The sequence below is a fragment of the Euprymna scolopes genome, chromosome 26 (assembly GCF_053919585.1).
Source record: "Euprymna scolopes isolate OS-2025 chromosome 26, ASM5391958v1, whole genome shotgun sequence".
NCBI lineage: Eukaryota > Metazoa > Mollusca > Cephalopoda > Sepiida > Sepiolidae > Euprymna > Euprymna scolopes.
The window spans coordinates 82,282,545-82,306,544 of NC_136507.1; the positions used below are offsets into that span (position 1 = coordinate 82,282,545).

The window sequence follows — 24,000 nt, forward strand, 5'->3', positions numbered from 1 at the left end:
GACTACTGTTCTCATCTTGAGTGTCATTTTCACAACGTTTCGGTGGATGTAACCTCAGACTCTCTTCAGGTATATCTTGTCGAACTCAAGAATGTTTCTGTCGAACTCGAAAATGTTTCTGTCAATCTCAGGAATTTTGATGGAACTTTGAACAGAACCTTTTATTTACTTCACGGGGGTAGCATGTTCTTTTTCCATCAGCCATAACTGAATAGAGTTCCTAAGTAATTCGCAATTGTATTTTTCGGCAGGTCACACTGAGAATTGAACCATTAACCTTCAGGAGAATATCACTTGTACAACTGATTTTTCCAAATACTCTAACCACTGCAAGGACTCGTGACACAGTACTTGGAAAAATCAGTTGTAAAAGTGATATTCCCATGAAGGTTGCAGGTTCAATTCTCAGTGTGGCCGACCAAAAAATATAATTGCGAATTACTTAGGGCCTTTATCCAGTCATGGCTGATCGAACAAGAGCATGCTACCCCTGTTTAAAATTCCGTCAAAATTCCCAAGTTCAACAGAAACATTCCCAAGTTCGACAAGATGCACCCGAAGAAGGCTGGAGGTTTCATCAACCGAAACGTTGTGAAAATGACAAGATGAGAACAGTTGTCCAATAAATCCAAATATGAATAACTCCTTTAGCTACAACAATGGTCAATAATCTTCCTTTCTTTTTCACTGTGCCTAAAACTTCCCTGAGCAAAGTTTCTTACCAAACACTATCCGTCTATGAAACGAAATACTATGGGGTTGCTTTACATCTGATTACAATATTATCGCTTTCAAGTCCAAAGTAGACAAATTTTTATACTTTTGCACTTAGCGCATCAGATTTCTCTAAAGGTTTGCTCAAGCTAGACTGGCAGCTGATGCAAAACGCTAGAATATGCTGACCTCTGAACAAGTTGATCAACCAATGAAAAAGCAATAAAAAACGCACTTAGCCAATCAAAATCAAAGCAGACGACTTTTAATAAAATGGAAGAAAAATAAAGTTAGTTTTTAATCACACACAAATTTAATCAGTCCAATCTCAACCCTAAAAAATATGTCAATTCTGACAACTTTTCTTGAAAAAAAAAAAAAAAAAAAAACCCAAAAGAAATTCAAAAGTTTTCGTAACAATAAACATTACAAACTAACAAAAAAATCTAATTTTTCCTTAAAATTTTATTGAAAAACAAAATGTTTCTATTTATTTAAAACAAAAATAAAAAATGTTTCTATTTATTTAAACAAAATAAAATATTTGAAAAATTTAAATGAAAAATTTGAAAAACTTTAAAGAGAAATAATAAAATCATTTTATTTACTTTTATTGTTGTTCTAAGTCCGATATATTTCGCCAAAAATGGCTTCATCAGGGTAGGAAGTTCGGTACGTATTTTTTTTTTCTTCTTCATTTTGGTATTCAGGAGGAGGCAAAGCCTCAGAGTAGAAGAGAAGAGAAATGTGCGTCTTAATCCGTTGATTCCGCATGTACGAGCGGGAAATTTAAAATAAAAATATGGTCACACAGATTAAGAAGATACTTATTTTGAATAAACAGATAATAAAAAATGTTTCTATTTATTTGAAATTTATTTATTTAAAACAAAATATTAAACAAATATTTCTATTTAAAACAACAAAAACAATATTTATTCATGAAACTTACAGTAGATTGCTGTTATATTTTATTTGATTGCTTTTTTTATATTTTTTTGTAATTAGTATTCGATAAATGTTTTTGTTTTTGTTTCCTACCGTTTCTAAATTCGATTTTTCTTGATTTAAATTTATAGGCTACCAGCTGGTTCACCATTTTTTTTAAAACGTAGACAGTTTTAGAATGTTTTAATCAATACCAATCACTCTCATAGCTGATTGGACGATCTCATTATTTTAAATGGATGTGAAATGTGATATTGTATAACCATGAAATGCCTTAACATATTATTTGAGTATTAATAATTATAACACTTGGTTAGCATAATCACGTCGACACACTGATTGCTGTTAGATCACTGAAGCAACGTTGGGCCTGGTCAATACTAAAATGGGTGACCATTTGGGAATTCCAGGTGATGTATGCACTCTGCTTATCTCTGCATTGTTTGTAGTCGTCTAGCACTTCTCCTTGTCATTGGACTCAAGCAGTGCAGATTCAAAGGAGGTGTGGTTGGGGGATTATTCAACTTATGCCTCACGATTACTCGCACAGATACCCTTACAAGGGTTATCCATTGTCTCTTGAGACTGAACAGAGGCATCGATCGAGCACTTGGTCTAACAAGAACAACAGGTCAACAAGTTTAACAAGAAAGCAAAACTTTGTTGAGCCGTCCTCTTAAATAATTGGATACTTTCACCATCATTAACAATCATCATAACAATCATCATTAACGACAATCATCATTAACAATCATCATTAACAATCATCGTTAACAATCATCATTAACAACCATCATTAAAAATAATCATTAACAACCATCGTTAACAACCATCATTAACAATCATCATTAGCCATCATTAAAAATCATCATTAAAAATCATTAACAATCATCATTAACAATTATCATTAACAATTATCATTAACAATCATCGTTAACAACCATCATTAAAAATCATCATTAGCCATCATTAACAATCATCATTAAAAATCATCAACAATCATCACTAACAATCATCAATCATTAACAATCATCATTAACAATCATCATTAACAATCATCGTTAACAACCATCATTAACAATCATCGTTAACAACCATCATTAACAATCATCGTTAACAACCATCATTAAAAAATCATCATTAACAATCATCATTAACCATCAGTAACAATCATCATTAACAATCATCATTAAAAATCATTAACAATCATCACTAACAATCATCACTAACAATCATCATTAACAATCATTAACAACCATCATTAACAACCACCATCATTAACAATCATCACTAACAATCCTCATTAGCAATCATTATTAACAACCATCATTAACAATCATCATGGCATTGTCTCACTTGACACTCATAAACCCTTGAATACCTACTAGACACTGTCCTCGAGTGTTTAAGGTCTCTCTGTACAGGGGTTTGTCAGAACAACCTGGCATGAGGATACTTTTTCCATAGAAGTAAACGCTGACCAAATATTCAAAATCACATGAAATATTCGCAGGCCAAATAAGATCTCCTCACTATGGCCAACTTACATTAACTTTTACAAGGAATGGTGCACCTTCTCCAAGTGATATTACCTCAACTAACAGCACGAAGCTGGATACTCCACCAGACTAGATAAATTCTTGTCCTTGAATCCAGTAAGACCGAGAGACCAAAATGAAAGATATATTATAACGTATGAAAAATGGTTAATTTTGGAGAGGAAAATTATGTTCTCAATTTCTTTACTAACACAGTGTTTGAGAGATAAGGAAGGTTAATGGAACATTCAAATATCTATGTATCTCATATAGATCTCAAGTGTTAGCCCCAGGTCGTGGGCCCCTTGATTCCTGACAACTTCGACTGAAGTAAAATAAAACAAAAATTGAGTGGACTTTAGAATTTGTTAAGTCATGATTCGTAAAGATTAAAAAAAAATGAACACATTATCCGTGGTATATTTCCTTCATGAAAACCACAACGCAAAATAACAGAACGCTAATGAATGAAAGTTTACTTAAATATATAATTCTTTCTTTTATTTCGATTAGTTCGATTACTTTGCTCATCTTGCTTGTTGATGACAACTTTCTAGTTAATAAATAGGGCTTTGACAACAGCATATTCTTTTCCTTGTTTTAATTCACAGGTATATATCCATTGATATCTTATATGTTTTCATGTAGAGTGATGCCATCCTCGGTTGATTGTGTCTACCTGTGTCGGATATATACTCGAGAGTCCAAATAATGATAAGAATATGCTGTTGTCATAGCCTTATAAAGAAGACAATAGCATTTTGCATCTAGTATAGTGCACTGCAGCATATGCTGTGGTTATACAGTTCAAAGCTCGAATTGAGTCTCCAGATACAGGCCTGGATATGTGATAAATAGACCTAGGCTTGCCCAGATACTAGAGTCCTCCTTTCAGCATTGCAGACAAAGTTTGATAGAAAGGCAAGCCAATATAACTGAAGCCAGTGCAGCTGCAGGAGTTGCTGGAAAGGTGTTGCAGTGCTTCACCATCTGCTTATTGGGACTCCAAACCGGAATATTTGTCAGGGTTTACTCTCTTAGCCTAAATAAGTCCTTATCACTGAGCTAAAGTTTACCTGCACTATTCACTTGCATCATGGAGATTTTGAATTCTTTGTTGCTCTGGCAGAAGCTGAGGGGGGTGATGTAACTTTCTGACAAGGTCCTCTTTCTTGTTCTTAACCGGCAACACTTGGAGGGAAGATGTGTTGTATGCTGTCTCTAAAACTGCAGATTGAAGGCGAATACTGATCTCATTTAGTGATATCTATCTATCTATCTATCTATCTATCTATCTATCTACACATAGCAAATCAATTTCTTTTCTGTGTCTGCCCTTTTTAATAAATCCTGTTACAAGAACTGAATGTTGGCATTCATAAAAAAGACAGAGTTCATAGCGGCAACACAGGATATAAATTAGTGTTGGGATGACTAATCGGAATCGGGAATCAGAAAAATCAGAAATTTCGACGATATTGGAATCAAGAAAAATCTGTGTCTATTTTCCGATGCCAACAACGATTCTTTTAATTGTTTTTTTTTTTTTAATGTTTGTTTCGTTTAAAACTTCATTTTCCATTGCTAGTATTAATGATAAATGTTGAATGTTTGTAATTTTATGATTATATAATGTTGATATGGTTTGTTTGCTATGTGTATTTAGAAGTTTTATAACTTTTCATATTGCTGGTTAAAAAAAAAACATTTTCTTGTATGTTCCTATTTTTTCAGGGCGGTTGGGGGAATGAGTACTTGATACAAGTAGAATAAAAGATATAGCTGAAGAAGGTCAAAATTGCATTACTGGAATATCGTGAAAATATCAGTCAATTGTAGATGTCTTGACAAAAGCTTCTGTATGTTTTACAAGTACTTGTAAAAGAATGTGCTGTGATGAAATCATTGCACGTTCCCCCTGAACTCTTGACTAACCTGACAACCAGTAAAATCCCATCCCTTCACTGTTGAGGTCCCTAGAAGCCCGAAAGTCTTCTATTCTAATAGTTTCTAGACTTTGGAATTCCTCAGTGCTTCTACACTATCTGAACTAAATTTCACATGAAAACAATGGCATCTACATTTTCCTCATACTTTTAAGATGATTATATCCAAAAATTACGAAAATCGATAAAGTAGAAAATTATTTATGATCTAATTGGAATTCATTATTGAGATGAGTGTTATTTATTAAAGAAAATAAAAAATAGAATTTGAAGAAAAAGATCGTATTCGCTTATGTAAGGCACAGGAGAGTTCAAAAGGGAGGTAATTTTCCATTTCGATTTAAACAAGATGGTCGCAATTTTTCTTCTGCTAACACGATTAAAGTTGGGTTTTTTTTAATAATTCAGTAATATTCAGTTAATTTCGGCTGTATAATTTCGAAGCTAACATTGTAATTTATTAGAACTGACAAAAAAAAATCAGTAGAAACCATTGTTTCTTTTTTTTTTTATCTGAAAACTTCATTTATCGACTACAAAATGTTGTTCTGATAGTGTAGAAGCGCCATTCCTTCTGTGTTTCATTCTTCCCTGACTTTATTAACTTGCTGAATATTAAATGTAATGTGAACAAACATCTCGTTGCACAACTCTCCACAGTCTCTTAAGACCAAGTTGCAATATGCCTTGTTTGGGATGAAAAAGAGTAAAAAAGCAAATAAAGGAGATGAATTTCATTCATAAAAAACATAAAAGTTCAGTTGTGTGTGTGTGTGTGTGTGTGTGTGTGTGTGTGTGTGTGTGTGTGTGTGTGTGTGTGTGTGTGTGTGGAAGGCTCTCACTCATAAACTCTTTTAAGTAGTTCAGTTCATGCTTACAATCTGACTCTTACAGTTAGACAACTTAATAGACATGTTGACATTCTGTGTACAAACAAGATATTCTGAAATTGGGGCCGTGACATATAAGTCAAGGGAGGGTGGAAGATGTGGCTATCAGATTGGGTTGACTGAAATTGCAGGACGGTGTTATTTAACTCTATTGGTGTCAGATTTGTTAGCATTATATTGCTTTGGGGGGAAAGGGGAGGGACTAAAACAATACCTATTATCAACCATTCTTTAATTGGCCTGGTTTGTCCGTTTTACGGCATATCAACCCTTTGGGGATTATTTCATGATGTAGAACAACTCAAAAATCAAAAGGTACCCCCCCCTCAAAAACAAAAAAAAAATAATAAAGTATACAGATCGGATAAAAATTAAATTTTTGAATGATTGATGGCACTTCCTACTCACTTGTCTCCCCACGAGAGCAAAGTTAGATATAAGGTCGGTTTTTAGAAAATTCAGCTCTTCACAAAGGGGCACCTTGAATTGCTAGAAAAATAAAAAGTAATTCAATCTAAAACTATTTCGGTGCTGCTATATAATATATATAGAAAAGGAAAAAAAATCAATAAATAACTGTTCCAAAGGCAAAAAACAAAATGTAGTATCTGTTTTGATGTTACACTTAGTCTATTCTGTCTTCAGTCAGTGAAGGAGAAATCTCGGCGCTTTTACATTATACAAACGAAAAATATATTGAATTTCAAGTGAAACAAATGATACCTACGTAATCGTCAGGTCGTTAATAGTAGCATATCCAAAAATTACGGAAAACGTTTTGGTAGTAAAATATCTATTAATAAAAACTGTTTTCGATAAGGTTTATACAGGGAATACATTTTGTCCGACATTTTAAATTATGTTTGTTACGTGACGTAAGCAACATAACTTAATTATCTTCCCTGTCAACTGATCTCTTTTTGGTAAGCTTAACATAGTGGTTTCACTTCCGTTCACAAATTTCTTTTTTCATTGATTGATCGCCTGCTCGAGTTGAGAACCCCCTGCAGTGTACCGGGAGGAAGCTTCATTTGCCTCCCCATAGTGATTAGTCCACAATACCTTGTAGTATACATGGCACTGTAGAAAATCTACTGTGGATTTTACATGTTAGGTTGGGAAGAAAGTTTTAGCAGAACTTTAAATTTTGATTTCAAATGATGTATTTTCAAATTAGTTTATATACCATTTTAAAGAACGTTTTTCGCTCTATCTAATCGTTTGAATTACAATCGTTTTAAAACAATTATGTGTTTTTTTCAGAACGTTAAATACAAGATGGAAAAAAAAGCAAATTCGCACTATTTTCTTATTTCAATTCAAGCTAAGCTGAAAAGCTGTTAAAACAGCTCACGATATCAACAAAGCGTTTGGCCCAGGAACCACTACTGAATGTGTAGCACAATGGTAGTTTAAGAAATTTTGTGGTGGCGATGAAAGTCTGGAAGATGATGAGTGTAGTGGTCGGCCATTGGATGCTGAGTGTAAGTGAATGTGAGCAGAACAGGAGAATCAATTAAGAGCCTTAGTCGAAGCCAATCAATACACAACTGATCGAGAACTTGCTTCTGAATTAGATGTAACGTATACAACGATTTCCAACTACTTGAGAAAGATTGGAAAGACAAAAAAAAACTTGATAAATGGGTGCCTCATGAATTGAATGACAACTAAAAGAAACGCTATTATGAAGTGTCATCTTCCTTTCTTTTACGCAACAAGAACGACCCGTTTCTCAACCAGGTTGTGACTTGCAATGAAAAGTGGTAATGTTCAGCTCAGTGGTCAGACGCCAACGAAACTCCACGACACTTCCTGAAGCCAGAGTTGCACCAAAAGAAGGTCATGCTGACCGTTTGATGGTCTGCAACTGGTCTCATCCATTAGTTTTTCGAATGCAGAGGAGAAGTACTGTCAACCAATGGACGAAGTGCATCAGAAACTGTGAAAACAACACCCAGCGTTAGTCAACAGAAAAGGCCTAATTCTCCTCCACAACAATGCCCGACTGCAGGTTGCTAAACCAACCTTGCAGATGTTGAATGTTTTGGGCTATGAAACTTTGTCTCATCCATTATACTCTCCAGGCCTCTCACCTATAGACTACTATTTTTTCAAGCGTCTCAACAACTTTCTACATGAGAAATGCTTCAAAAACCTAAGTGATATGAAAAAAGCTTTCAACGACTTTGCCACCAAAACGCAAGATTTTTATGTTACTGGCATGAATACACTTGTTTTTGCGTTGGCGAAAGTATGTTCATTCTGATGGTGCTTATTTCGACCAATAAATTGTTGTTTGAGCCGAGATATGGCCATCTGAATTTGAAGGTTAAAAACCGCAAGAACTTTCTTGTCAACCTGATAATTGTTAACTGAACAACTTCTTTAAAACCTGAATGATATATCGTACACACAGCAGATGGAAGAGGGCTGGTGCTGCTATGACTCAAAGAGTTCGGAGCGGATGGAGTAAGTTTGATGAAATTTTGCCATTACTAAACAGCACTGTTTACTGATAGAAGAGTCTAACAAACATGAGCACAGTCTGATGATATAAGAAAATGAAACCTGTCCAGTGAGGGTTGAGGACATGTGTTGCATGGAGAGACATAATATGAGAATGATATGATGGATGTGTTATGCGAATTTTAAACACGGGATTAGATCTGATAACATTAGAGGAAGATTAAATCTGTAGAGTGTAAGTGAATGTGAGCAGAACAGGAGACTCAGATTGTTTGGTTGCATTAAAAAAAATAGATAAAAGTTCTTGAGTTAATAAATGTAGAAATATTGAGACAGCTGAGGAAATTCAAGGAAAACAATATTTCATAATCATGTTCCAAAAATGCAACAGCAATAAATATTATTTCTGAAGTTTTTTGAGATGATGATTGATAATTTTTATCATTTGAGCTATTCGGACTATTGTTCTCATATCCAGTGTCCCATGAATGCAAAGTTAGGCACAAGGTTAATTTTTAATGTGAACTAAAGTTCCAGGAATTGACCTCTACGGCACACCTGCAGAAGTTGTATTTATTCTAATTCATGTTGCATGTGAATGAATAAATGATGGTTCAATTTTGTTTAGATGTACAACCATCAAGGACAACCTGGATTTTTCTCTTATTTGAGAAGAATTTGATTATATTAAGTATTCGTTCAGTAATACCATATGATTTAGTTTTCATTAAAAGGCTTTCTTAGCAGACCAGATATATCTAGGGCTACTGCCCTAGCCTCCTCTTCCTTATCCATTATGTACAGAGATTACAATTAGGATATCTGCAGTTTAGTATCTATAAGATGGTGGACTAATGCTTGATTGATTAAGGACTCAAATATTTTGGTGAAGAGATGAAGGAGGCGATAATTGAGTGGGGATGTTCTTTTCACCAGAATTCTTAAAACTTGGTACAACAGAAACAATTTTCCAGCAGTCAGGAAATCAAGATTCGAGAAGGCATTTGTTAAAGAGTTTGGAGAAAAACGGGGCAACCTCGGCAGAGCATTTTTTTTTTAAAGATTATAGCAAGGATAAGATCAGGGCTACACGCTTTCAAGGTGTCTAGGTATTTTATGTTATCACAAACATGAAAAGGGGGTGACTTTCAGATCATCAAGTGCAGCTTATGTCCGCAAAGGGAAATTTGTGAGGGCGTGATTTGTTGAGTCTAATGTGAAGTTGGAGGTGAACCACCTGGCAAGCAGGTTAGCCTTCTAGGTTAACATGCAAACAATCTCATGTGTGTTGGATAGTGTACAGAATTGATGATGATGATGATGATGATGATGATGATCATCATCATCATCATCATCAGGACGAGCTCCTTGCGCGGACCAATGTGACTCTTTTTCTCCAGAATTTCCTGTCTTCCATCAGCTGCCTCAGATCTTCAGGTTCACAGTTGGCATCGTGTGCAATCTGCTGGATGTATGTGGATCTAGGTCGTCCTTTGCTTGCACGTCCGTGTAGTGGAGTCCATAGCAATGCATCACTCACCAATTCACCTCAGACAGTGACCAGCAAATTGTAGGTATCTTTCCCTGATAGTATTAGATATGGTAGGCAGGTTGCCATAAAGTTGCTGCTTTGTGGGATGATTTTGCCAGGATATATTTAATACTGTTCGTAGCATACGAGTGTATGTGTTGTCTTGCTAATCTTTTGGTGAGTGTCCAGGCTGTACTGTAGCACCGTAAACAAGGACAGACTCTACCACTCATTTTTTGGAGAATTGTTGATTATCCATTATTTGCTACACTGTGATAAATTTTCTAGAAATCGCGAGTTCCTAATCCCTCCAACTAAATGAGATTTCTTGTGATTTCAATATTCCTTTTCCTGGCTGCAACTATTTCAATCTTACAATTCCTTCAAGTTTCTACACACTTTTATCTATTTGTACCGGATTTATATCGGATAAATCTATGGAATACATACTGCCTTCGAGCAATGGCAGCTGCACAAGTAGAAATGAACCATTGGGGAGAGTGAGGTTTGCTATAAAATGTTTGAGTGGAAGCGTGTGCTTTAATGGCTGCTTTGAATTATTCAGTAGCCTCATTTGCACACTGTTGCATAACAGATATTTCTCCATGGGGCAGCTTCCCAGCTGTTGACGTAGTTTCTTGTTTTGTGCAATGGTTCAACTTTGGGTCGAATAGTCAATCCTTATCTCAAAAATTTAGAAACAAAAAAAAAGAAATTTTATAAGCGTTACTTTGGCGGACCTGGAAATTATATGTGTCAGTTGCATAATGGATATCATTACAGATTATAGAATTGACTTAAAGATTTTCTTTTTTTTCTTACCCTCTCTGTTTTTTTTTTGTTTTTTTTTTAAACTTTTTTAGCTACCATTTATCAGGACCAAAAGCTACTAGAGATTAAGGATTCATGGGATACAAGTGGGACCTGTGGAAAATCCACATCAGCATCTTTCATATGTAATATGTTGCTGCTGGGCATTCTGTGAACGTTCAGCATGAATGGAGATCCTTGTGATATTATTGTACCTATTTACTATGCCTCCCCACGGGACAGAGTTAGACACCAGGGTCGTTTTTTAACGTGGAGAAAAGGTACAAAAATAAAAATTGTCTCAGTCGTGAAGGATCCCTCCTCCACCGAAAGAGAACAAGAAATAGAAGTGTAGCATCTGAAGAACAGATGGTATTTATTTGCTCCCCCACCGAGCAAATTAGGCACAAGGCCGATTTTTAATGTGAGGAGTGAAGGGAGGGGGAAGGGAAAAAGGGGACCAGCTCCCGAGAGGTGGGAAATGGGAGCTGGTTAAAGGTCAAGCATGTGGGGTTGCCCCCACATCTGGTCTTTGCTAGTCATAGCTAGTCATAGCTTGCAGTATCTGTCGGAACAGATGGTATTTATTTGCTCCCCCACTGAGCAAATTAGGCACAAGGCCGTTTTTAATGTGAGGTAAAAACCAGCTCCCCTAAAAGGGGTCACTCTGGTTACCAAAAATAATAATTGTCCCAGTATAGAGGGTTTCCCCTCCATTGACTGGTACAAATTATCTTAAGTGCAGCATCTGCCGGAACAGATACTACACTGTGATCCCGGCCCGAAGGCCAGCCATTATCTGTCGGAACAGATACTACACTTTGATCTTGTCCCGAAGGCCAATATTGTAGCCATTTTGTTGAAACTGTAAAAGTATTAATCTAATTAATCTGGTTAATGTAGTGTCAGAATGTGGTTATTACGGTTTATCTCCAATATGCTCATAAGAATCTTGACATATTCCCATTGTATAGACGCCCGGCACAAACAGAAACCCCACACTTTCTTAGAACTGCACGCCTGTGGAACTCTATTCCGTCTGCCTGCTTCCCACCGGACTACAACTTGGATGTCTTCAAGTCTAATGTTAACAAATTCCTAATGAACCGCCCCCTTAAGTAAACACTTCATCAAATCTTCACACTAACGTAATGTACTTGCAATAACCCTTATCCCTGAGTGGCTTCCGGGCCTTGATAAGTGGTGACCACTTTGTAAAAAAAAACAAAAAAAACAAAAACAATATCATTATACCATCTTTAAACAGAATAACTACTACCCTTGGATCCTAGCCCGAAGACGAAGAAGGTATATTTTAGTCTCACGTATGGCCCAAAGCGACATCATGTATTTTATTTAAATTTTTTTTTTTTTTACATTGGGTCTCTGATAATCGAGAGATCCCATTTATTAAAAAGGAAGATAGACAGTGACACCATACTAGGAGCATTAAATTAACGTATCTATATACTAATTTAATTTTCGTCGTATGTTATCACCTCTTATCCTCTTTTTTAATAAATAGGATCTCCTGATCGAATAATTTATAAGCTGGAAATCGTGACACACATACGTACATACTTTATAGTTCAATCGATGCCCCCATTAAGTCTCAAAAGACAAAGGATACCCCTGTAGGAGCAGTTGCACGTGCAATTATGAGGCAAGGGTCATGCAATCCCTAACCACACCTCTCCTTAATCGACACTGTTTGGGTCCAGTGACAAGGAGAAGTCTAGGACGACTGGAAACAATGCCGAGATAAGCGGAGAGCATATACAGCACCTGCAAGTCCCAAATGGTCACCCATTTAGTACTGACCAGGCTCAACGTTGCTTAACTTCGGTGATCCAGTGGGAACCGGTGTGTCAACGTGATTATGCCGTATATATGGTTATTTATATATAGACAATGATTGTGAGTTGAAATTTATTAATGCAATAAATGAACATTGGTTACTAGTCCTTGTGACATATGGCCGAGTGGTCCTAGACGTTGTATCAAAGTTTACAGTTACCCAAAAGGTGCTGAGTTCAATCCTGAATGAAGGCAGTGGAAAGTAACATTCAAAACAGAGAATCAGCAACTATGTCCCAGAGCCTAGCTGGAGTCCGAACACGGTACCCCCCGTAATAATAATAAAGGGTTGGGTTCGAGACTCCTAACAAACGGTTCCCCAGTTCGATACAAAACACTTGATGAAGGCTGGGCAATACGGCCGAAACGTTGTGACAATAACAACCAAGATGAAGAAATCAGTCTGACAATCTCAATAAATTGATTACTTATGCAATGGTTTGTGACAAGTACTTGTTGATAATAAACTTGAAGACGAGTATATTGTAGTCAGCAGGGAAGCTGCTAAACAGTAAAGTGTGAAATGGCATGATGTCACATGGCCCCAAAAAAAAAGAGTGTGTGTGTTAGAGAGAAGAGGGTGTCCGTTTGGGAGCATAAAATGTATGGACATGTAAAATGATGTGGGTGGACAAAATATAATTAGTGATTTTAATCGTTCTCTTTCTATCCATCCTTCCATTCCACTGGTTAGTAATTTGAAACAAAGATCAAAGTGAACGAATGTCCTCTGTCTTCCACCAGTCCTTGCCTCAAAGTATGAAAAAAGCTTATTTGCAGAATGGGAAGAATAATACTGAAGCACATACAAGGAAAAGATGCAGAAACGAAAGTAGGAATACAATTTGTGCACTTTAATGTTTTTATAATAATTATCACAACTTGGTTGCTACGTGTGTGACAAAAGGTTTAATGGGACGATTCCAATATTTTCTCCCCGATTCTGATACAATTATCGATTCTATTCTAAATTTCTGATTCCAATGCTTTTTAATCTCTAAATATACAGGGTGTCTGTAAAGTTACTATACAGTCTTACAAGTTACTATACAGACACCCTGTAATATATTAACAGTACAGTAAGATATTGCATTAAAATATTTATTTGTAACAAAAGAAATAAAAAGAAATAACACCTTTATGTTTATAAAAATCTCAGAAAATACACGCGTTACATCCGAAAAGACTGTAACAATCAAGGCAAACAATTTCTATGACAAATATTCAAATTGGATATTCAAATTTGCGCTCTTCCAAAATTAGCTTGCATGGCATGCTTGATTAAATAAACCTGTAAAAAAAATAAATATTAACTATTAATACAAATATAATACAATAAAACAATAAGACTGTATAGTAACTTTACGGACACCCTGTATATATTTATTTATGTTTTTATTTTAAATTTATATTTGTTTCTTTTTTTAATTTTTTTTTTACTTATCTTAAAAAAAGAAAAAGTTATGTAATATGTGATATATGTTCACAAATGTAAAAATATACTTGTGAGAGGTAGATCTATTGAGTTTTACTGACAGTTAAAAATCAATAAATATTCACTATTTCATTATTAATATCGGGAAAGGAAGATTTTGTTTTAAAAAAATAAATAAATAATAAATAAATAAACAAATCGTTTATTGGAACTAGAAAACAGAAACAAATTTTTCACTTCTGATATTAATTCCGATACCCTTAAAAATTTTGCTTTTTTTTTTAATTCTTGATTCTGATTCGTCAGACCAATACTAGTTCAAACACAACAATTATCCTTCTTGCTCGTATTTCTCACCAGTAACGAAGCAATGGCAACAAAAGATATAATACAAACGAATATCATGTATCAAAGGCTCAATGATAGGGTATGATAGAAAAGAGATAGTTCATTTGAAAGCATGCAGTATGTAAATGTGTATCATGATACAAGCTGACAAAATATAATTAGTTCGAGATTTCGATTATGCTGTCTATTTCTCTTTGCAATTGTCAGTGATTTGAAACAAAGATCAAACTGAAAAAATATCCTCTGTGTTCAATCAGTCCTTGTCTTGAGTTATGTAAGAAGCTTATTTGCATAGTGTTCCCTTGGTCGAGAAGGATCATTCTGGAGTGCATACAATGAAAAACATACAGTTATCAAGGTAGGAATACAGTTTGTGGACTTTAATGGTTTTGTAATACAGCAAATTAATTATCTAACTGCGCTAGATACTAATCATGCAGGGATCACAGTAATCCTTCAGGTCAAAGGTAAACTAAGTAAAAAGTTGTAAATGAGCCCTTTCTCTCTCTTCCTCGCTTTTGTTACGTCATATTTTTATCGCTTTATTTCTTGTTCACCCTAATCCTCACCTTGGTTACTTCAGGTGTGACAAGGTTACTCAACAATTTCGTTTCAGATAGCGTTGTTAGTCATGTGACTTGTCAGTTGTTGGGTAGGAATACGATTTGTTGGCTTTTAAAGGTGACACAGCATTCAAATTCAACAATATCGTTTCAGATAGATTTGTCAGTCACGTGACTAGTTTGTTGTTGATATTCATTCTCCGTTGTAAGGGAAGACAAGTGTGTGAATACAATTTCAATTTTTTGGTTTTTTTTGGTTGTTTTTTTTTTTAAAGTTTTTTTTAAAGTTTTTTAAATGTTTTTTTTTGTTTTTTTAAAGTTTTTAAAAAAATTTAAAAAAATTTTTTTAAAAGTTATTCTTTGGTTTTTTTTAAAAGTTTTTTTTTGTTTTTCAGCAACTTGTTTACTGCATAAGTGACAGGCTTAAAATGCAACAATTTGACTCCAGATAGCTTTGTCAATCACGTGACTAGTTAAGTGTTGATATTCTTTACTTTTGTTAGCATGCTTTTATTCATTAGCTATTTCTATTTCTGCAACCATTTTAATAAAATAATTACAAAAAAAAACCCAACCGTTTGCTCACCCTTTTTTTTTTTTAAGTAAGCTTTTTATAGACGTTGATGTTCAGTCAAGTTTAGCATTTTCTTCTTTTATTCATATCTAAGTGTCACTTGACATTTGATATAAGCAAGAGATAAATCCATCTTGATGCGAAGTAATGCTTGACAAAGTCGAAACAGAACTTGTTTAGAATTCTGAATAAATCAGGACATGCTAACAAAAACACAGATCAGCAAGTCGGCTGGAAAGAAAGTTGGAAAGCAAAAGGTCAAGCTTCGATTCCAACTTCTAAAATTATAAAATATCAACTTTGATTCTTTATTTTAATGTCTTTCAATATTTAGCCATTCCGACCCATGGATTCTGTTTGTCAGAGGAATTCAAACAATTTCTGCTATGGCTTAGGATTGAATCTTTTTTTTTTTTTACATAGGCGTCACCACTTATCAAGGCCGATAGGCTACTCAAGGATAAGGGTTAAAGAGTGTAGAGTAGTCAAAAGGACAATATAGTAATCGATAGTAATGGAAGTTCGGTAAATTTGTTAACTTAAGTGGAACGGCTCATCAGAAACTTGTTCACGTTGGACTTGAAGACAACCATATTATAGACAGCTGGAAAGCAGGAAAACGGAAGACAATTCCACAGGCGTGCAGTTCTAAGAAAGAAGTTTTGATCATGGAATCTATGTTTAGGTTTAGGCACAGATAAAGAGTGGGGAAAATTATTGATAATGTTTTCAGCTAGTCTAGTGTTTCTTGTGAAAGTTTGGCGAGGGGGGGGGACCATAGATTGAAGCTCAGTTGAACACTTTCCATGAAAATAACAATAAAGCAGAGACAAACTCGCAACATCTCTTCTGTGAGATAGAGGTTGCAGCGAAGAGAAAAGGACATCTCCCACCAGGCCACGAAGTCTATTTTGAACCCTATCAAGGCAGGACAAGTTTTTTCTAGCAGCTCCTGCCCATATGTGGCAACAGTATTCCATCCTTGGACGAATCTAGCAACACTGAACACCGAAGCCAATGTGAACATTATAACGGCATTATATGGAACACAATTTTGCTGGATTTGGAATCGTAATTCTGCCTATTTAATACTATGTCTTGTTCTTGACCGGATAACATTTCAACATTTTCTTTTCCAACTGTAATAATTTGTTGTTTGAGAATATATTGTTTGCCATTTGCTTTTCATGTATTCTATGATCTTAGTTTTATAATTCATATATGCAAGTTTAAGAGTTGTTGTCATTTTGGTTGCTTCTTTTTCAAAGTCAGTATACCTTTATGTGTCAGGTCAGGTCTAGTCTTTTATCCAATTTCCTTATCTTATTGTTTATGCATACAAAAAAACTGTACTATTACTATTACTCGAGTCTGAATGAATTACCTCCTCTTGATTTATCGCATACATATTGCTAGCGTTACTGTTACGATACTATAGATGCTAGGAAATAAGAGAAGGGGAAGCAAAAGATATAACAAAAGAAAAAGCTTGTCAGAACATTCTACAGGATGTTTTACATGCGATTCGCATTCTACTACGCACCACCGCTAAAGCCACTCGTCATGAACGTGTGTTCAATTTTGAAAGGCGTTCTTCCACTGGTACTACATTACGTGTTTGGCTTTGTGAGCATGGGGAAGTTTTATTAAAACAATTTGGTGGCCGAAGCAAATATGATCCGCTCACCGTAGTAGTGGAACTCCTCGAAACCAATCCTACTCATGCGAGAATTCAACATCATGGTGGTTGGGAAGATTCAGTAGCACCGAGACATTTCACACAGTTTCTACGCTCGAATCGCCCTCAAGATTCTGCTGACAATGTTCTACCGAATGTAAGCGATGTAAAGTCTACAGAAAATGTGGTGAGACAAAACTCCGAGATTCATCCTCAAAGATCTGAAACTGATTCTTGTACTTCCAGTGATGAGCTACTTCCCTGCCAGTCAAACAAAATTCGCAAGCTGGTTCAGTGGCTGAATTTATGAAAGTGGGGGAGAGTGTTATAGTTTCATTGAAAAAAAAAAATCAAGTGAAGCAGGCATGGTCCCCATGAGTGCACAGTGAACGAGACATAAAAAATGACTAAGTTCAGCATTTGCCCCACCCCCAACTCCCTTAAGCCCCAAAAGTCCCCAGGGGACGTCAAATCTTGGTGAAAATGAATAAATGGTGCAGTTTTAGGCCTTAACATATGTAAATTTGAGTTCTGCACCATGCAAAAAAAGAAATGACTAAGTCCATCATTTGCCCCCCCCATTTAGCCCCAAAAGTCCCCAAGTCCTTAACATACTTAAATTTGAATTCAACACTATGTAAAACTGCCAAATACACATAAACTGCTAAATAGACACAAAATTTTGGACAAATATGGTAAAATAGTCCCAAAAATGGAGTGTTTTTATTAGCCCTAAAAGAGCCCCTGGGGCACACCCAAGAGTTATCACAAAGTATAGACAAACAAAATTATATTTAGTTAGTTACAACTTTCAGAAAGTTTTATAAAAATCCAAAGCATCAATTGTTAATAGTTAAAATGGTTGTGAATGGTTAAAATTGACACTTTTGTGCTTATTAAAAAAATAAGCACAAAAGTGTCAATTTTAACCATTTTAACCCGAAACAGGGGTGGGGGGGGGGCAACCGGAGTTTTCGCAGAAAATCCGTTCAGTTACTTTTTTACTTTTTTTATGTTTAATGTTTGTGCAAAATTTTAAAAAATTCCAAGGTGTAGTTATTGAGAAAAGTGTGGACAGACGAATGGATAAGGGTGAATTTACTGGTCCACTCTCCTTTTGTCAGGGGGCCAAAAAAAAAAGACCCCCCCCCGAAAAAAGACAAAAAAAGTTATAATTTTTGCTCACGTGATCTTCTTTATTTAAATACACCCTTTTATTCTTGTATATATTCTTTTGCCTTTTTACCTCATTTAAATTGTGTACAAGTCAGTTGAACAAAACCTTGATAAGGTCTTTCTTTTTTGTTGTTTGTTTCAATTACACTGCAATACAACTACACACTTCCTGCTGATTCTTCTTAGGTGCAAAAAAAAAAAAAAAATCAAACTGTGAACATTCTTACGAGTCACACTCCGACTCAGACCATTCTCACAGATCAGACTTCGAAGCAAAGCCTCTGACTTCCACTGACTGGCTCTGCCATCCTGCTAGAAAGTATATTTTTTGATTTAACAAAAATATTAAACAATCAATGAAGAACAAAAGGAACGATTGAAGAAATTAAGAATAATTCAAACCAGTAATTTACTCTTCTTAAACACTAGCAGAGAGACCCGACGTTGCCCGGATTGAATGACGATCAACGAATGTTTCACATTCCCATATTTTATTGCCATCGAAATCAGTGAAATCGCCGATTTTTCAATCAAATCGATTGATTGCCTCCTCTAGTTGGGGCTCCATTGCGGTAACACGATAGGAAGCTTTATATACCTTCCGACAGTGACTTAGTTTACAATACATTATACTCTACATTGCACTGTAGAGAACTTACTGTGGATTTTATAATTTTTTTATATATATAATAGCTTGAATGAAAGTTTTAAATAAAAAAGTCAAGTATTATGGTGCAATTGTGCTCTAAACAGAAACATTCATTTCGAATGCACCCTTGTAATATTAAACAACCTACTGTTGATTTTATATGTTGGGCCTCTCGGCTTATGCAGTAAAAAAAAATTCTCGAATATACTTGTGATGTTAGACTGTGTGAAGTGTTAACTTTGGTCAAAATCGCCTGTTCTTTCCTTCATCGAATTATTTCCATTATCGAAGACATTCTGATAGAAAACCAATCTAAGAATAAGAACACTGCCAAACACATAAAGTACCTTCGTGTGAAATTTCATAAAAATCGGCCCAGCTGTTTTCGAGTCCATAGGAAATAAACTCGTAGACACACAAAGTTCTTTTTATATAATAGTAGAGATATGAAAAAGTAAATTTATTAACTCATCATCATCATCATCATCATCATCATCATCATTTTAATTTCCATTTTACATGCTGGCATGTGTTGGACGGCTTTTAGAAACTGACTCTCAAACTAATTTATGTCTGTCCAGGTCTTTATTTATCTCTCAAGTCTTATCCTCCCATGTTTTTCTTTGTCTTGTTTAATAACCCTGCTACCTCAACTGTTCTACATCTATTGACCCAACAGATTTCATCCATTCTTTCAACATGATCGTGCAATGAAAAAACTCCTGTTCTGTACACATCTCCATAGACTGCCTTAATTTAATATTCCACTGAGGTCATCAGATCTGAGCCTGTCTTAAAGACGTGCATTACACACCCATCACTAATAGAGTAACACATTTTTTGAACATGCTGCCAGATCAGATTTTGTTGAATTTAAAGAATTCAGAAGTAATGATAAAAAGTAAGATTAAATTTAAGATGCCGGTTTTTGAAGTTATTGGGTGATATATACAAACATAATTATATCTACAGTAACATTGTATATTTTCTATGTACTAAATTTTTTTTGTGTTTTACTGAAATATACGGGATGAGTCACGGGAAACGGATGTTTTTTTTTTAAAGAAAAGCCATTCAAAATCCATAACATAACATAAAACAAAATTTATTAAAAAAGATAAACAAATAACAACAAACTAAACGGCATCTTAAGTAGGTTTAAAGAGTACCTCCCCCACTCCCTATCCCTTACCCAAGGAGAACAAGGAGCGATCTAAAAACACCCGTTCCCCATTAATCACCCAATATCAACTACTAAAGATAATAAATAAAACATCTTTTGAAATAGCATAATATAACTTTTAAAAAATTATATGCACTTGTAAGCTTAGAATTATAGCTAAAACCCACAAAAAGGAAGACCGCATATTTTTTTAAAATGCATTCATTCTAGCTGAAAGTAAAGACTTAAGTATGGCCGACCAAATCAAATACCATCTCAGACTTAAGCATGACTGATCAAATAAAAGACCATCTAAAACTTAACCGTGATCAACAGAAACAAAGGCTATCTAAAATTTAACCATGATCAACTGAATCAAAAACCATGTAAAATTTAACCATGATCAATTGAATCAAAGACCATCTAAAACTTAACCGTAATCATCAGAATCAAAGACCATCTAAAACTTAATCGTGATCAACTGAATCAAAGGTCATCTAAAACTTAACCGGGATCAGCAGAATCAAAGACCATCTAAAACTTAACCATAATCAACTGAATCAAAGACCATCTGAAACTTAACTGTGATCAACTGAATCAAAGACCATCTAAAACTTAACTGTGATCAACTGAATCAAAGACCATCTAAAACTTAACTGTGATCAACAGAATCAAAGACCATCCAAAACTTAACTGTGATCAACTGAATCAAAGACCATCTAAAACTTAACTGTGATCAACTGAATCCAAGATCACTTAAAATCTAACCATGACTGACCAAATGAAATCTCATCTCATTCTTAAGCATGACTGATCAAAGAAATTTATGATCAACAGAGTGCATTCTTAGACACTTTTAAATGTTGTGTTTATTTACTGTATGAATAAGCATAGAGTAAGCAATTCAAAATTGAAATATGATTGATGGATAGAAATTAAAACTGCAATTTCAAATATAAGCCTGACAGACCGAAGTAAATGCTATTCCAAATGAAAATGTGGCAGACTGATCAACAGATGCCCTATAGACATATATGAACTCTCTAAAATAAGTTGCATCCATTCAATCTCCACTTTTCTGTGATCAAATTTGATTTCAAATTGAAATCTGACAAGCCAATAGACGAAGCATCTCGCGGATCTGCTAGGACGCATCTATAAGGAAATTAAATCCGAGACGACCATGCAATCAAAATTGGCCTTGAGCCAATTTAACTGGCTGCTACTCCCAATTGGGGTTCTGCGCCTAAGGATGGTGTAAATTCCATGAAAATAGAAGCAGATTTATTGATTCATCCAAAACTATTTTAACAATTTTGGCCATTGTGTCTATTGTAGCTGAAATTAAAACACAAACAAAATCTAAAAAGACAATGTTGCAGAAAAAGACAAAAGTGATAATATTTTTGCGATAAAACTGATTATTCGGCATCATGAATTCCAATTGTTTCCGAAAACAGTTTGAACATTCCATGTTGCACCTTGGGAGTTGTTAGTGGAAAACCAATCATCGCAACGATGCATTAATAGAAATGTGCTTTGATAAACATATAGCACTTGTACCTCTTTGATGTACCCGACTAACCCAACAAGCAGCAAAATCTCACTCCTTCACCATTAAGGTCCCTAGATGTCGGAAGGTCTTCTACTCTAATAGTTTCTTCCGTTGGACTGTTAGACTTTGGAATTCTCCGTTTCCTGCTTCCCTGACTGTACTAACCTGCAAAAGTTTAAATGTAATTGAAATAAACAGCTTGCTGCTCAACTCCTCGCAGTCCTCTGTTATTCAAAATAGTAACCCCTTACATTCTAAGTGCCAATATGCCTTGTTTGGGGTGAAAAAAAAAAGAAAAAGAAAAACAACTTTTGTACCTTAAAATTATCTCCCTTGTCAAGAAACACAATTTGAGGCAGGATTATCTGCTCTTGGTCCAAGGACATTATAGCTGAGTTATTTGTCCTTTTATATATTATACAATGGGATGAAAACTTCAAGATAAATTCTACAGATCATGGTTCATCCACTGACAATCAAATCCTTTATCATCACAGTTTAATGATTTCTTGTAAATCTTATTATATAAACGACAATTGTCTGTGTGGATGTGTGTTTGTATGTCCATCTAAAAGCAAAAAAAAAAAACTACAACCAAAGGCCTAAAAAGTTAGTGGTTCTTCTTGGTTGGTGAAATCCAACAGCTGAAAAATTGAGTTATCATTCAAAACATGATTACTTAAATTTTTTGTCAATTACAACAATACGTAATGTTCTCCACCTAATTATCATGTCAAAATTAGTTAAATATAATGCAAATCCTTTCATTGATCCAGTAGATATCTCACTGTTGATGCAATTCTCTACCTATATAAGAGCCAGGTACGTCCAAGGATGGAGTACTGTTGACACATCTGGGCAGGGGCTGCTAGAAAGGTCTTATTCTGCCTTGACAGAGTTCAAAATAGACTTCATAGCCTAGTGGGGGATGCCCTTTTCTCTTCCCTGCAACTTCTTTCTCAAAGAAGAGATGTTGCGAGCCTGTCTCTGCTTTATCAGTATTTTCTTGGCAAGTGCTCGTCTGAGCTCCAATCTATGGTTTCTCCCTCGCCAAACTTTCACAAGAAACATTGTCTAGCTGAAAACACTATCAATAATTTCCCTCATTCTTTATCCATGCCAAAACCTAAACGTAGATTCCACAAAGAAAGCTGTTTTTTTTTTTTTTTTTTTTTTTAGAACTGCACACCTGTGGAACTCTCTTCCATTTGCCTTCTTTCCGGCTGACTCTAATATGGTCGTGTTCAAGTCCAATGTAAACAAGTTCTTGATGAGCCGTTCCTCTTAAGTAATCCAATTTACCAAATTTCCATTACTAACAATTAGGGCGTCACTGTCCCATTGGCCACTGTACACTTATTAACCCTTATCCTCGAGTGGCCTCTGGGCCTTGATAAGTGGTGACTCCTTTGTAAAAAAAAAAACACACACACACACAACAGAAACGGAGGTGAACCTATTATGTAAGCTAAAGTTGCTAATTTCTTTGAAAACTATTTTCCTTAATAATTAACTTTCTACTTTATTGTTTTTTGTAATTTTTGGATAATTTCATTACTGTGACATGACAATTCAGTAGATACTATTGGTTTAACTTGAAATTCAATATTTCAATTTTCAAATTTTGCTACAATTACAAAGAAGAACTAAATTGGTATATTTTTTATAAGTGTTGCCCCGGATGAATAATATGTAAAATTTTGAAAAAAAAAAAAAAATATATATTCTTTGCTGTTCTTTTAGAGGGGGGGGGTAGATTTTTTATTCATTTATTTACTAAGTTAGAAAGAAAATGCTAACTCGTTGCTCGATGAATCTATTATGTAAAGAAGAGTTGTCTGTGCGTATATATCCAGCTAGAAAGGAATGGGCTGAGCAGTGGAGAAAGAAAGAGTTGGTAGGAGGAAGGGAAAATATGAGAAAGAGAGAGAGATAGAAAGAGGTAGAAAGATGAAGGTTTTAATGGAAACATGTTACACCTTCTGCTAGTAGCTAAATCATTATCATATAATCATCTATATATTTATAGGATAGCATGTGTGTTATTTATTTTGTGGGTCACGCTTACATCCGAGTGACTGTCATTTAATTGTTATGGACTTGCATTTCTTGTAATAAATAATTTTACCAAAAATTCTTCATTTGCTTTGATTTCGG

The 24,000-nt window shown here is 35.0% G+C and overlaps 1 protein-coding gene and 1 pseudogene across 7 annotated transcripts in view; both read right to left on the minus strand.

Annotated features, from left to right (window-relative positions):
- LOC145248222 (uncharacterized) overlaps positions 1 to 24,000 on the minus strand; it is a 461,949-nt gene that overhangs the window by 394,853 nt on the left and 43,096 nt on the right. The gene's annotated exons all lie outside the window — the stretch shown is intronic.
- On the minus strand, positions 12,620 to 12,736 carry LOC145248573 (5S ribosomal RNA; annotated as a pseudogene).